Raw genomic sequence first — 13,899 nt, forward strand, 5'->3', positions numbered from 1 at the left:
TTAGACTCAGACCCTGTGACAAGGTCTGTGAAAACCACGTTTTTATGCCTGAAATACTACAGTACTACACTCCCACCAGATGAGCTCATGCAGCCTGTCACGAACCGGGACATACAACCATGACAAAACAGGAGATGCACACACAATTTATTGTGTTATTAATTTAGATCAACTGTGCTAATATAGTATACCAAAATGAAAACAATAACTCAAATTTCAGATATTTGAGGTTGTGCTGAAAATAATGGTGCCAAATAAGGCAAGAAAAACATATTTTAAAGGTGAAATATAGAGGTAAAATCAAAAATAGTCAAGAACGGCCAATTATACCCTGGACCACAGAGGGTTAAATTTGAAAACGGTTTAAAAAAAAACATCCCCATTCTAAAATGTCATGTGACAATCTGATTCATGAAGAGTGATGATGTCACAAGGACATGTGATGATGTCACAAGGACATGTGATGATGTCACAAGCACATGCCTTTGAGCCTTTGAAGTTTTTCTATAAATAGGGGTCAGGAGCAGCAAGTTTTAGTCAGTTTGTTCGCAGCCTTCAAACGTTCGACCAGAGCTATATTTGAAAGTATTTGTAAACCTCTGTAACATCACGCTCCAAAGCCCTGTGACGTTTCTGTGTTCTGTGACGTTGTCCCAAAGAAAGACCTTTAAATGCGATAAATAGCCTAAACGTTTTCGTTTATGACTAGTTTACCGTGTTATGACTGTGAACAGGGGGGAAGTCGCGCAAGAGAAATGTCGACCAAAACAATTGCAAGTAAGCCAAAGTCAGTTCCTAAAAGTCAACCCGCAGGTGTTTCCACCACCATCAGACCCTCCACTTCTGTAAGACCTCCATTAAGAATAACTGATGCAAAGAAAACCACTCGGGTGGGAAAAACTCAGAATGGAAGACCGGCAGCTGTGAAACAGCCCCCGAAGAGGGATATGAAAAAGAATGTGGACAGTAAACTGGTCAGCTTAATTACAAATGAAATTGTATACAGTGGAGCGACTGTGTCATTTGATGACATCGCAGGGCAGGATCTGGCAAAGCAAGCACTTCAAGAAATTGTCATCCTTCCTGCCTTAAGACCTGATCTCTTTACTGGTCTGAGAGCTCCTGCACGTGGCTTGCTTTTATTTGGCCCACCAGGAAATGGGAAGACCATGCTCGCCAAAGCAGTTGCTGCAGAGTCTAATGCAACATTCTTCAACATCAGTGCTGCTAGTTTGACCTCCAAATATGTGGGAGAAGGCGAGAAGCTCGTACGAGCACTCTTTGCAGTTGCAAGAGAGAGACAGCCCTCAGTAATCTTCATCGATGAAGTGGACGGCTTGCTCTGTCAAAGGAGGGAGGGGGAGCACGACGCCTCTCGCCGTTTAAAAACTGAGTTCCTCATTGAGTTTGACGGGTTGCAGTCAGGAAAGGATGACAGAGTACTTGTAATGGGAGCAACGAACAGGCCCCAGGAGCTCGATGAAGCAATATTAAGGCGCTTTGCAAAAAGAGTATATGTGACCTTACCCGATGAGAAGACAAGATTTACGCTGCTGAAAAATCTTTTGGGAACGCACGGGAGTCCACTGAGCCAAGACGAACTGTCCTGTCTTGCAAAAGTGACTGAAGGATATTCAGGGAGCGATTTGACAGCATTAGCCAAAGATGCTGCACTTGGCCCAATAAGAGAGTTGGCACCAGAACAAGTCCGTGTTATAGCTGCTGCTGAGGTGCGCAACATTAAGATGAAAGACTTTGAGGATTCTCTGAAGCAAATCAAACCAACTGTTAGTCCAGCAACTCTTAACATGTACACCAAATAGAACAAAGATTTTGGTGGTCCTTCTTCAATAAATCCAAATCCAGTCAGGCTGGATGAAACAGAGTGCAAAAATAAAGAGCTTCTTCAAGAGAAAGAGCAACAGGAAAAAGAAAAAAAACGTATTCTCCAGGACTTGGAGAGAAGAAATCTACAACTGAACAAATTAATACAATGAAGGACAGAACACCTGAACTGGAAGGAGAAGTATTGGAAAAACGACGTTCAAAGATGCAGCGTAGGATCAATGAAATGGCGAAAAAACACTCAGAGGTCATTAATGAGATGTTGTTGAACTCAGACAACTTGAAGTGTGAAAACGCTGAAATGCTTGCACAAAAGCAGCAACAAGAGAAAATAAATGAAGACCTGCAGCGTAAGCTTCAAGAAATCACAAGAAGAAATGAGCAGTTAGAAAAGATGCACAAGGAAAAACAACAGCAAAATACAGACAAGTGCAATCTATTAAAAGAAATGGAGCAAAGATGCCAGAAACTTGAGAAGGAAGTTGAAGAAACAACCGATCAGTTGAGAACCCTCATCCTAGAGAAAAAAGTGGTCGTGGAAAAGCTCATGGAAAAGAAGAAAAAACGTTTCCGCTTCTTCTGGAGGAGGGACACTCCTGCTTTTTCTACTCTTTCTATTTTTTCTACTGCTGACGTCACCTCGTCTCCCTCCACCTCTGTTCCATCTTAATTTTCACCTCTCCTCTCCCCTTCTCTCCTAACACTTCTTCCCTCTCTCCTTCATCTTTTTTCACCCCAACCAGTCCCGGCAGTTGACTGCCCCTCGTGAGCCTGGTTCTGCCGGAAGTTTCTGCCCGTTTAAAGGCAGTTTTTCTTCCCCACTGTCGCCTAGTGCTTGCTCAGAGGGGATTGTTGGGGTTTTCTCTTTTCTTTTTTTTCCCCTTCTTATTACCATTTTCCTTTATTTACCGATTTGTTTTGTTTACTTTTCTTTTACGTTGTTTCTTTATTTACTTGTTTAACTTTTTTTCAACTTATGTAATAAACTAATAAACCAATTGAATTTATCCTCTGCGTATTTTACATCTAATCTTTAAAGAATATTTCCAAAACATTTTCAAACATCACGATCTGTCTTTTGTTTGCTTGTTAAAACCCCGTAAATGGTGAAGTAAAAACCCTGTGATATGGTTTAAAACATCAAAATAGACTAAACAACTAGTCTAAAACTAAGAGACACAGGATAAAGTTGGTGTGAAGGTTTCAGTCTGTGAATGAATCTAAGCACCATCACCTTAACTTTAAATTCATCTCTGTTACCCTCTTTGTGACTGAACTCTGACCGTGAGCACCACAGCCACTGCGCACCAGTCACACGCACTTTAAATCCATCACAGTAAACCAGTTAGTTTACCTCAGTTTGTTTTGCAGCACATTTCACAACATGCAAAAGCATAATGTGCCATGTACAGACTCAAAATCTGATTTAAAAACATGAGGACTGACCTGTAAGCTTTACATTTACAGTTTATCACATACCACTGAGCAGTTCTTACCTGTAATTCTAAGCCCTCTTCTTCCTTTTCTGGTTTAAAACATCAAATTAGACTAAACAACTAGTCTAAAACCAAGAGACACTTAAATATTAAGTTAAACCTCTGGGGTTGCCGGACGCGCCGGCGCGTCAAAATCACATGACCAATTTAAGACGACACAGCTACAAGATGCAGCGATTCAGAGGCTGTATCCCAATTCAGGGTCTGCAGCCTTAAAGGCCGCATTTTAAGGCCGATTACGTCACCATGCCAGTCTCCTATTGCCAGAGGCTGAAGTGTGTGTGCAGTCACCAGGTGATAATCTGATATCGTCTACTTCCCCACTGATGTTAAGTAATATGAAAAAAATAATGAATCCCACCTTAGGCCGAATGTGTGACTCTCTTCGTAGTGGAAGAGAGAATGAATCTTCCCATCCGAATTCACGGCAATCAGTCTGTCAATCAAATCCTGTGGAGTAAAATGAGAGGCTTTGAACAAGAATGCACCGGATAGGGTGCAAAACGAAAACTGTGTGGAAATTTACAATGGGTAAGGTGGAGAACGTATATCAGTCTCAGTGTGAGAGGGTTTATTTGAATGCGTTTGAAGTAAAACAAATGGGTGGGTGGTGTTTGGAGGCCAAATAAAAAGTGCAAACATGCCCTCAGATGGATGACAAAAAAAAACTGCAGTGTGTGGAAAAGAAGAAGAAGAAAAACACTTACAGGTATGGAGGTTGGCATCTCCCTCAGGGTGTATTCGCTTTTGTTGGCCAAAGACTGTCGGCCCAGCAGTTGCCACACCGACTGGGAAGAGGAGAGGAGGTTGACCAAGTACAGGAAGGACTGAAGAGGAAAGTAAATACAGCAGCTGTTAGAGAGAAAAAATGTATTTGCTTTTAAAGACCATTGTGAATGCATTTGTGCACGTCATGGATTGATCAAATCCTAACACATAATAATAATATAACACTATTCAACTACAAACACTACCGATAATATGACAAATAATATCTGTAGTATTCAAAGCAAAACAAAATGTAAAAAGAATTTATGATTGCAAAGATAAAACATGGTTTACCACACTCTCAAAACTGAATAAGACATATATTCTGAGCAGAGTGGTTGAGCAGAAACCTATTGCAGCCTGAAGAATATTAAACTACAGGAAAGCTCCCTGCATTTTTCACTGGGTCTGGTAGAACAGGGAAAACATATCATCAAAAGCATCAAAGGAAAAAAAGAGAGACACTTGCACAAACGAGCTACAACTTAGATTATATTAAACAGCTTCAAAGAAACGTAAAGAAAAAAACAAGATACGATGGATTTTTTTTTCTAAAATAGAAATATCTATACTTTCATGTGTCTTCTGATGTTTCTGTGCATGTGTGAACTTATCTTCATATGTACTACCAAACCTCCTACTGTACTTAGCACAGATTAAAGCAAAGACTCGAGTTAATTCACCAAAGTGCTGGTGTGTGTATATTTAGTTTTCCTTTGACCTCAGCATATATGTATAACCCACTGATAAGGCAGACTTTAAAGTCGCCTGTGGCAGGACACAGTTTACACATCACTGGCTGTCCGTATTCACTTGGCTAGTCTCTCTGAGAGAGATGACTTGGCTGCTGTCAGAGGCCAAGCATCAGACACACACAGACAGGCTCACGCTGGAGCTTGTTGAAGCTTTCCTGAGAGAAATTCTGCCAAAAACATAACTAAAAATGCAGTCTTATGAAAGTAAGGCTTATTTGCCCAGACACCCATAAACCAATCAGCAAAAAGCCTTTCTTGTTAACAAAATCACTATTGCCAGTTTCTTAAATATGAATATTCACAAGTGAATTTTCTACATGGCTGCTGGTATCACAGCAACACATGGACCACTATTCTGAGTCCTGGGTTAATAATAATTGGAATCAATTTAATTTTAATCAATTTAAACACCTTTGTAACCAGTGAGCTAAAAACATGATGGAAAAGCAAAACTTCTAAGAGATCTGTGTCTGTACTATTATGTAGATATCTAAAAATTGGGGCATTGTGGGCTCCAGGAAGTTTCTCCTTCTCCCTCTCTCTCTCACACACACACGCACGCACATACATACAATACCTTAATGCAACTCCTATCTGTGGGGTCAATGGGAGTTGGTTTGGGACGGACCACTCTGATGTCGTCACTGCTGCACTCAAGAACAGACCATAGCTCTAGTACCAGGGCCCGAATAAAGCCTGAGACAGAACACGGAGAAATTTGTTGTACCAAACATTTATTTGAAATAGCAGCAACTAAAATTATTAACAGTGCTTTAATAAATAAACGACTGACTTTGTTATTGTGTCCAATCTTTTAAAGAAATCTGTCTTTGCATTGCTGGCACCGTTTTGATTGGAGGATTTGAATCTCAGGAAGGAAGGAATTTATAATGCCACTCCCTTTGATCCCATTTAATCTCTTCCCTGTTGCACTTTGGCCTGTCAGTAACTACATTTGAATTTTGCAGCTCAAGCTTGCACATAAAGGCTGGATAAAAACGTTAATGCAATCAAAATGTACGCAGCCCTCGCTGGAAAACTGGGGATACAGTACAGTACATAAATGATGAAGCAAAGACAAAACATTAGTGTCATGGAAGAAGAAATAGTCAGTGCATCACGGGAAGCTCCCAGCAATAAAACCTGCATTTGTATTGACACATAAACCTTAATTTGTGAGCAATTTTCAGTGTATTTCAGTTAAATTAATGAGACAAATATAACAAAAGGGATTTTATACTTAGAAGAAGAATATGAAATTGAAATATTAAACTAAGAAAACTATAAATACTGCAGTTCTAGAGTTACAGATATACAATTAAGCTTTGCATATCAGTGCTGTATAACCCAGGGAATGTACTTTTTTTTTTTTTATAATTGAATAGTAATGGAAATCATGAACTGTTTTTCAGAGGTCATAGATCAAATGAGCAGTAGAGTTTTTCTCACAGAATGGTTCTTTCACATAGAAAGCAGTGTGTGCTGCAGGTTTAGCAAATGGCCCATCATTTGTATCTCCAGTGTCTGTTGAAGTGTACAGTATCTGTGTGTGTGCATGACCGTCGGTGCTCTCTGCTCACTCGGGTTCAGAGGTACAGGGAGGAGGCTCAGCAGGAGTAGAGGCAGCTGCTTCATCACAAACATGCCAGGTGCAGGCGGTAAAGGCCCTTTCTGTTTCCTCTCAACCCTCCTGCCAAAGCCATAGAACTCTGCCGAGGTGAACCAGACAACACAATATAGACATTTTTCCCTGTTCCTACATGGAAACACAAGATCAAACGGGCATTTTTTTTTGGCATAAATATGTATATCATATCGGACTCAGTTTGTTCCTGTTATTGTTTTTGCACTGTACTTGTCATCCATTCCAGTGAAACGATGCAGAAGGTTGTAGGTTGTGCAATAGTGCCATCTAGAGGTGAAGTAACATCACACTGCCCGTGCTCTTGTCTCGTCACGGTGTTTGCGTGTTTCTCCCTCTCTGCACACTCAGCGTTATATTCACAATATGTGGAAAATATATTGATATTGAATGTTCAAATATGAGGATATGTATAATGTATAGGTTGACTTTGCTCTACCTACACTTCTGGCAGAGCAGCAGTTGCAATGCGAACACATAATTAAACGGTGTATTTATAGGAACAGATTTCTTGCCTATGGCAGACAAAGTGATTTTAAACGTGTAAAAGGTTTCATTCACAGATGATTTATTACTATCACACCCTGGAGACTTTATAAAGAGCACTGCTGCAAAAGCAGCCTAAACAAACTTGTACAGTAGGTCACGCTGGTTTAGTTTTTCATCAAAATGCTTTTTTTCTTTTACTATTATTTTTGAAAACGTTACAGCACTGGTGGACATTTCCTACCAAATAAGAACTAGACACTACTGTTATGTAGTGGTTAATTGGAAAACTGTTTTATCACGAATTTCTTATTTAGAAATAATTAAAATTTTATTTGATGTTTTTTTTTTTTTGGATGGATACTGTTATTGCAGTGATGCTGTAATTAAACTGTCTTCACCCCAGTAGAATAATTGCATGACTCCATCACTGAAGTGGAGGGTTTGCTTTGGAGGGGAAACGCACAGTGTCTCTTTAGTAGCATGGTGGTTGGATCCCACATTTGTTTCTTATGTAACATTGTAAATAGCTGCTAAGACAGCATATCTATTGGACAAGCACATATTATACATACTTTGCACGTGCAATATTTAAACATGTAGGCTAGAGAATGACTTTCAGTTGTATTATTTATTAGACGAATACTAATTATCACTGTAAATATGAAAATCTGTACAAAACATCAAAGCATTAAGAATACTTGCAATAAAAAGAAATTTTCTAAATGGTGCTGTTTGTCTTATTATGCAGTAGACTTGAGATCTCAGTAGTTATTAGTTCAAGATCAGGACACAGTGTTTAAGGGATTGTACATTTCAAAATATAATTTACTTTGAAGCGATCTGATCCTATGCCATGACATTTAAAACATTAACATAATGCTCACTTAAATTGAAAAAAAATCTCTCACTTTGTGATTTTTAAAAAAGCAAATAGAATGCATTTATCAAACACTTTTAGTTGATGTTTGTTATGGAGTAGTGGCAGAAATCTTTAGCCATTCCTCGTTGCCTCAGGAGCAATGATTTTATTGAACATGTGCAAACATAAATGGAAATATACGTAAAATAGAGTTTATAACAATATAACAAGCTTGAAAGTCAATATTTGGCATTGTAACTGTTATTCTTCAGTTCTAGTTTTCTTGTCATTTCCACAGGAACAGTTTTCCAGGCTTCTTGAAGGATATTCAGAGCACGTCTTTGGGTGTTGTCCGCCTTTTGTTCCGTTCTCGTGTCACAATGATCCCACACTGCTTCAGTAATATTGAGGTCTGGGCTCTGGGGAGGCCAAGCCATGACTGATGCTGTTCTATTGTATGTTTTTCTATCCAGGTATGCTTTTACTGTACTGACAGTATTTTGGGGATCATTGCTATCCTGAAAAATGATGCATTTGCCAATCACATGCTTTCCCAATGGCATTACATTGTGGATTAAAATCCATTGTTACTTTTCTATATTCAAGATTCCATCAATCAAGAGTTTCCCATCCTTAAGAATAGCTTCTTCTTCTTCTAACAATTTCTGACAAGGGTTCAGCAAACGGTAGATGAATCAGCTGAAGGGCTAGATGCACCTTTCAGGTCCTGTGTTGGGTCTTAACTCGATTTTCCCCTCTTATTTCTTAAGGACATGACTTTCAGATATTGTTAATTTGCTGTAGAGGGTGTGTGTGGTTGAAAGGCAAGGCCTGAAGAGGAAATGAGGGTTAGGTGAGAGGAATGGTGGAAACATTGGGGTAAAACTTGGATTCACTTATTATTAATTATTAAACACTTATTATTAATGGAGCAGTAACACTGAGAAAAAAATCATCAAACTTTTACTCCTACTGACAAAATTAATCAAAAGCATTTTTAATTATGAACATTAAAAGTACTATTGAATGGGAAAAATCACATCTATCTGGATTTCTTTGCTTGTTGATTTCCAAACTAATATAAGTATTTTTCTGTACCTTTGCACTGATTTAACTGCTTTAACTGAATTTATCCTGCCAATGCTTTTTTGCATGTGCCCTTTGCTGCTAGAAATCAGATCATCTTTTTCATATAAATCTATGTACAAAAAAATACATAGATAGCTTTTAAAGCTGGAATCGGTCTTTGACTTTGCCTTTATTCTTCATTGCTGTATTACCTTTCCTCCTTCTGACCTTACTCTTTATGGCCACTTTTAGCATAAATATAGCATCTGGTTTAGCAAACCTTATAAAGGGAAAATCGATCTGAGGAATGGGAACAAAGCAAAAGTCATCATGAACGTGTCAGTTGAGGCTGTTAATCAGTGGGATACTGCAGGTCACCCTGCTTAAAAGCTGTCCCAATCCCTCTTTACGTGAAGCCTTTGCTTTTATTATATACTTCATATAACATATCATATTTATTTCTAACCACCATGACACCACAAGAGGGAAGCATTAGGCACTGAGATGGTGAAACTGCAACTGATAAAAATGCAGTTCATACATATAATGCAGCAAGCTAATCGATCTGTTGAAATTCACAAACACTTCTGCAGAGTAGATACATTCATTTCATTTTGTAGAATAAAAATATAATTTCCTGCCTTGTTTAGTATCACTATAATAGAAGGACACCGGCGCTAACAGTAAAAGTAAAAGTAAAAGCTATTGATACCAATTATTTTTATACTATATCCTCACTTCACAGTGAGAACCAAAATCTGTTTCTTCTTTCTTTTGTACTAAACATGTTCTCACACTCTGGAGCCATTTTGGTGCAAAGTCAGCAAATTTTATAATTTATAAATTTTTCAATTTTATATTTTATATTCCCCTTGCCATAAGAGCTGGGTAACACCCAAATTTCTCATCTGTGCAGTATTAAAGGTTTATCCTATTCTATTCTAAAACTTTAAAACTGTTTTTATTCTAGTATATAACTTTTATGATCACTGAAATTAAAGTTAATATAGATATAGCTTAAAAATAATTGGACAAATAAGTGCCTGGAGATGTTACCAAAATGGCTCCAGAGTGTGAGAACATGTTTAGTACAAAAGAAAGAAGAAACAGATTTTGATTCTCACTGTGAAGTGAGGATATAGTATAAAAATAATTGGTATCAATAGCTTTTACTCAACAATGAACACATAAGGTGAAGTAAACGTAAATCACAGTCTGATAAAAACCCTTTAATAAAGCACATTCAGTACATGTTCTGAAGCTATTACTCTGGCTCTGTTTGGGGTCATTGTCACGCTACAGAATGAACTTAAGCGATCTGATTATTTTGCATGATAAAAGATCTAATTGTAGTTCTAGTCTCTAGTTTTGACATGCTCTCTGCAAAAAAACCCCCAAAACAACAAAAACTAAAACAGCGGGATGCTTCACCATGCTTCGCTGCCAACATCTGTGCCTAAAGAGTTGTGCACAGTATTGTGTGTTGTATCATCTGTTACCCTTGCTGCAGTGGGTTTTATGAAATTGTCACATTTTCATACAGTGTTGCTGTTCTGTCAAGTAATTACATCTGTATCTCTGCTGCTTTTTTCCCGAGGCAGAGCAGAGAGCAGGCTGGGGTGACAGCTGCAGTGACACTACCCTCCAATCACAGAAAACATACAGCGCCACATGGTGCATATTAGAGCAAAATCATATTTGACAACTGTGAGTTCTCTGCTCTGACATTAAACCATAACCTCTTTCATTAAGTGCTCACAGGGAGCTGCAGGACACTGCTGGTCAGAACAATGCAAACTATGATACAATAATGTCAATGAATTACATTCATTTTCTAGATTTTTTGTCATCCTTTAAAAATAGCTCCATTTTTTTACATGCTAAAATCTACAAATTATACAAATTTCCATCCCCATAAATACAACCTTATCTAAGTAACGCAGTGAGTTTATTTGATCAGTTTGTCCTTGTTAGCATTTACTGCTGGCTTACATTTAGCAGGACTTTAACCAACATATGGTAATCCTATTTCACGCCAGAGAACGATGAGCAGTCTCTTCGTTAAGAGTCTGATCAGCATTCAGTGTTATGTTAGCATGCAGGCTCTGTCCCTCAGAGCCGCCTCACTCCTCTCTCCCCCTCTCTGCTAGAAACAGGCCCTTGTGCTCCCAGCAGTCTCCTCCTGTTTTATTTACATCTTAAGCATTTAAGCTGATGCTTCATCCAGAGCAGTTTAGCGAGAGTAAGCAGTAGGAGGTCAGTGTCTGATTCAAGGACACTATTTACAGGACATATGGTTGCTTCAGGATTGAACCCATAACTTGTCATTTATAGAACAGTCCCTTTAATGTTCGGCCACCTGGCTGCTTTATTTGTGGCTGGGTAATATTGTGTAGAAGCGCTTTTATAAAAAATGTGATGAAAGTACTCTTAAGTCGAGTTGGTGTAAGTTACAGCAGATGCCATGCAGCTGGAAGCTGAGGGTGAAATCTCTTTTGAAGTAGTCTATTTTGGGGGATGATTTTGAGGACTAATCTCACAGCATGCCGAAAATATTTTGACCACAACCATGAAAATGGATGGAGCAGTTAAAAGGAGAGCAGGCCAGCATGGTAGCTCATCTTTGCTGTCTCTACCTTATTTATAGTCCAGAAAAGCAAAATAAAGCATGAGTTTAGCAGCAAAAAATTACAAACAAGCTTGAAAATAAAATTAAACTGAAAAAAATAAGCATACTAATTAAAGTATGACAAATTTAAAGACTGCAGATGTATCCTAAAACACAGTAACAAAGCACAACCCAGGAAACCAGTTGTTTATTGGAAGACAATCTTGGGAGCAAAAATCCAGCTGATCACACTTATGCAATTTAATATATGACATCATATACATCTCAGTACGTTAATAATTTCAGCCTTTAAGGCCTCCTGCATTTCCACTATTGGTACTTTTGTGCATTCCTGATTCAATCCTCCTCTCTCGTTCATGTTCCAACCCTTTGTCCAAAAAAGTGCTTCCTATGTTTGACTAGGTTTTCAGTAGTTATGGCACACAGCAGTTAACCAAATAAATTAACTTAGCGCAAAGAAACTTTGTACCCAACTGCTTACAGTACTTCATGCTACGAGATATATTGCATCTGATGCTACAGAATGCTTGGTGGAAAAATAGCAATAAAAGTCAGAATCCATAAAACATAGAAGTGAGATTTAGCCCAGAGTCCTTGTTGGGGTGATTTGAAAAAAAAAGTACACCAAGTAATATTTTTAGCATATTTTTCTTCAAATTATAAATATTTACAAGGATTTGAATTTTCTGAAAAACATAAGAATCACTTTTCAGGCATTTTTGCTAAACTGTGTAAAATTTTCTCCTGTCACGAGTAGCCATTCCTTAATTTCTAAGTACCATAGACCAGCGGTCCCCAACCCCCGAGCCATGCACTGGTACCGGTCCGTGAGTCGTTTGGTACCGGGCCGCGAGTGTTGAGGTTCAGGTGTGCAATTTATGGTTTACCGGGGGTTTTTTTCTTCGTTTTATCGTTCATATTTATTGTTTTTATCGTTACCTCAGTTCCCCTGTGTCTTTTCCCGTGTGTTATGAACACATTTTAGTTATTTAGGGCCGGTCCGTGGCACAAAATGAATGAAATATTGCAGAAAGACTGATGGAAGATGGAAACTTTTTTTCCCCTTCACATAAGAAAGAACACGCTTTTGGTCGATTAAATGTCTACTAAAACTTAAACACTGTAAAGAAGTGGCACACAGGAATTATGGCAACATCACATTGAAAGTTTGTAAAATTCATATAGAGAAATGGTCCTCATGCTAAACTTTCACCACGTTGAATGTCCATGTTTTTAAAAAAAAACTAACAAAAACAAAAAAACATCAATTGTTTCCAAACCACCTCATCACTCGTCTCCTTAAAGCCATCTATTTTTGAGTCTTATTTCAAAAGCTAAGGAGCCCCCGCATCATTGATTGTCCACTGGCCAAGGTAACGTCAGGTGACAGCTCTTGGAAATAGCCTTTGTAATTGGTCCCAATGAAACTGGCCAGGCGATCACTGCTTCATAGTGTTCTTGATGGTCCACCTCTGCCCCGAGCAGGGCTGCAGGACCAGCAGGTGGCCGGAGTAAACATTAGCCGGCACCACCTCCAGACAGCGTCCAGTAGCCCGATTTATGATCGATTCGTTCTGCAAGGCAGAAGGAGATACAATACTTTGGTTTTAACAGATTTCACAGATGGTCTGTGAACAATGCGTGATGGTGACAGAACAGTATGTAACCAGACCGGGCCTTATGTGAACTGTTGCAACCTCTTTCTTAAACAAATGGCACTAACTTTTTACCTTACATCTATATAAAATAAGTAAGGTCTCCCTATTTCCCTAAGACTTCTACGTCTGCAGGACTCTTCACTGCTTGTCCTGCTGTGTGACAAAGAATCGATGTGGCAGAAGGTCTGCAGCATCACTGTTCAAGCTCTCCTCTTCCCGTGCTACAGGCTGTAACTCTTTAGTTTTTAAAGGTTACCCAAACAGAACTAAAAGACCAACAGAAAATTGACTTACAAAAGGTTTTTCACATTAAAAGAAAAAGAGAATCAATGCCAAAGTAAAAGGTATATTGAGTCGCTTGTTACCCTTTAAGCAGTCTGGGTTTAGTTGTCTTAAGAGGACCCCTTATTTTCTAGCATAAATATAATTTTACAACAGTTATTGTTCATATTAATCATAGCCAAAGTCTCAATTTATGTGCAAATAATCCCCGTTAACCAGACTGCTTTGATTTCAGTAATAGCAGAGATGATATCCTAATATAGTCATCACAAACAGACAGATCTATCTGTGAAGTCCTACTGGCCCCGGTGTTAAAACCTTCTGTTTGTGAGGGTTTTAACACAAAGAAAGGTGGCTTCAACGGAGGTATTCGGAATATAAAGGCGGTTCTGTCAGATAAAGCATGAA

The 13,899-nt window shown here is 38.6% G+C and overlaps 2 pseudogenes; one reads left to right on the forward strand and one right to left on the reverse strand.

Annotated features, from left to right (window-relative positions):
• Positions 1-493: 493 nt before the first annotated feature.
• Positions 494-2,811, forward strand: LOC146693621 (spastin pseudogene; annotated as a pseudogene).
• An 8,911-nt stretch (positions 2,812-11,722) lies between these two features.
• Positions 11,723-13,899, reverse strand: part of LOC146693622 (polypeptide N-acetylgalactosaminyltransferase 17-like) — a 29,960-nt pseudogene continuing 27,783 nt past the window's right edge.

This window comes from Copadichromis virginalis, linkage group LG14 (genome assembly GCF_057382275.1).
Source record: "Copadichromis virginalis isolate Kocher_CV1m ecotype Utaka linkage group LG14, C_Virginalis_male_GT1.1, whole genome shotgun sequence".
Taxonomy (NCBI): Eukaryota; Metazoa; Chordata; class Actinopteri; order Cichliformes; family Cichlidae; genus Copadichromis; species Copadichromis virginalis.